Source organism: Malus sylvestris, chromosome 14 (genome assembly GCF_916048215.2).
Source record: "Malus sylvestris chromosome 14, drMalSylv7.2, whole genome shotgun sequence".
Taxonomy (NCBI): domain Eukaryota; kingdom Viridiplantae; phylum Streptophyta; class Magnoliopsida; order Rosales; family Rosaceae; genus Malus; species Malus sylvestris.
The window spans coordinates 9,507,760-9,510,599 of NC_062273.1; positions in this window are offsets into that span (position 1 = coordinate 9,507,760).

A 2,840-nucleotide genomic window follows, 5' to 3' on the forward strand; every position below is an offset into this window, starting at 1 on the left:
TGTTCAGTAAACATATATAAACAGCCTACACAAAATGTCTCAGATAGACAAAAATGATATACATCTATGCGGCCTTTGGCGAATATTTTGATGTATACGTCAAAAATCAAACTTGTTTCTATATGCTTCGAGATCGCATACGTCAAAAATCATAAGAAATAATCATTCAGTTATCAAGTAACGGGACAAAACTTTTAGACTGGTACAAATGAAAAATCATGATTTAACGATAATTTTAACTCCGATTTTGTTGATCTTTTACAGCTACACTCCTTGATCCAATATGAATACAATGAACTAATTCAATCGTCAATTTAAAATACTTACATTAATGGATACCACAAAATCTTATGTTATACGTAATGAAAGTATAAATAAACTTTGAGTGTTAGTGAATCTATCGTTTTGATGGGATACGTATCCTACGAAACTAATTTCAATGATCCAACCGTCAAACTTGTTTGAATATGCTTCGAGATCGCATAGGCTAAAAATCGCGAAAAACAAATATTCAGAGATCAAGTAACGGGACAAACTTTTTCGACGGTTATAAACCAAAAATCACGATTTAACGGTTATTTTAACATTTTGATGATTTTTTACAGATACACTCCTTCACCTTATATGAATACACAATGAACTAATTCAATCATCAATTTAAAAGATTTACACAAGTGGATACCACAAATCTTATGTTATACTTAATGAAAGTATAAATAAACTCCACGTGTTAGTGAATCTATTGTTTTGATGGGATATGCATTGTACGAAACTAGTTTCAATGATCCAACCATCAAACTTGTTTGTATATAATTCGAGATCTCATACACCAAAAAACAACATTTAGAGATCAAGTAACGGAACAAACATTTTCGATGGTTATAAATGAAAAATCACGATTTAACGGTAGTTTTAACTCCAATTTTGATGATTTTTTACAGCTACACTCCTTGATCCTATATGAATACAATAAACTAATTTGAACGTCAATTTAAAATATTGACACAAGTGGATACCACAAAATCTTATGTTATACTTAATGAAGGTATAAATAATCTCCAAGTGTTAGTGAATCTATTGTTTACATTGCACAAAACTAGTTTCAATGATCCAAATGTCAAACTTGTTTGTATATAATTCAAGATCGCATACGTCAAAAATCGCAAAAAACAAACATTTAGAGTTCAAGTAATGGGACAAACATTTTCGACGGTTATAAACAAAAAATCATGATTTAACGGTTATTTTAACTCCGATATTGATGATTTTTTATAGCTACACTCCTTGACCCTATATGAATACAATGAACTAATTCGATCGTAATTTAAAACATTTACACAAGTGGATACCACAAATCTTATGTTATACTTAATGAAAGTATGAATAAACTCTAAATGTTAGTGCATCTATTGTTTTGTTGTGATCTGCATTGTACGAAACTAGTTTCAACGATCCAACCTTCAAACTTGTTTCTATATACTTCGAGATCGCATACGCCAAAAATCGCAAAATACAATCATTTAGATATCAATTAACGGGACAAAACTTTTCGACTGTTATAAACGAAAAATCACAATTTAACGGTGGGTTTAACTTTGATTTACACTCCATGATCCGATATGAATACAATGAACTAATTTGATCGTCAATTTAAAATATTTACACTCATGGATACCACAAAATCTTATGTTATATGTAATGAAAGTATAAATAAACTCTGAGTGTTAGTGAATCTATTGTTTTGATGGGATACGCTTCCTACGAAACTAATTTCAATAATCCAACCGTCAAACTTGTTTGTATGTGCTTCAAGATCGCATACGCTAAAAATCGCAAAACACAAACATGCAGAGATCAAGTACCAGGACAAACCTTTTTGACGGTTATACACGAAAAATCACGATTTAATGGTTATTTTAACTCTAATTTTGATGATTTTTTTTACAGTTACACTGCTTCACCCTATATGAATACAATCAACTAATTTGATCGCCCATTTAAAACATTTAAGCAAGTGGATACCACAAATCTTATGTTATACTTAATGAAAGTATAAATAAACTCCAAGTGCTATTGAATCTATTGTTTTGATAGGATACGCATTGTATAAAACTAGTTCAACGATTCAACTGTCAAACTTGTTTGTATATAATTCGAGATCGCATAGGCCAAAAATCGTAACAAACAAACATTCAGAGATCAAGTAACGGGACAAACTTTTTTGATGGTTGTAAACGAAAAATCACAATTTAATGGTAGTTTTAACTCCGATTTTGATGATTTTTTACATCTACACTCCTTTATCCTCTATGAAGACAATAAACTAATTCGATCGTCAATTTAAAACATTTACACAAGTGGATACCACAAACTTTTATGTTATACTTAATGAAGTTATAAATAAACTCCTTATGCTATTGAATTTATTTTTTTGATAGGATACGCATTGTACGAAACTAGTTTCAACAATCCAACCGTTAAACTTGTTTGTATATATTTCAAGATTGTATACACCAAAAATCGCAACAAACAATCATTCAGATATCAAGTCACAGGACAAAACTTTTCAACGGTTATAAACGAAAAATCACGATTTAACGGTAGTTTTAACTCTGATTTTGATGATTTTTTCAGCTACACTCCTTGATACAGTATGAATGCATGACTAACTTCGATCGTCAATTTAAAATATTTACACTAATGAATACCACAAAATCTTATGTTATACATAATCAAAGTATAAATAAACTCTACGTGCTATCTATCGTTTTCATGGGATACGCATCCTACGAAACTAATTTCAAGGATCCAACCATCAAACTTGTTTGTATATGCTTCGA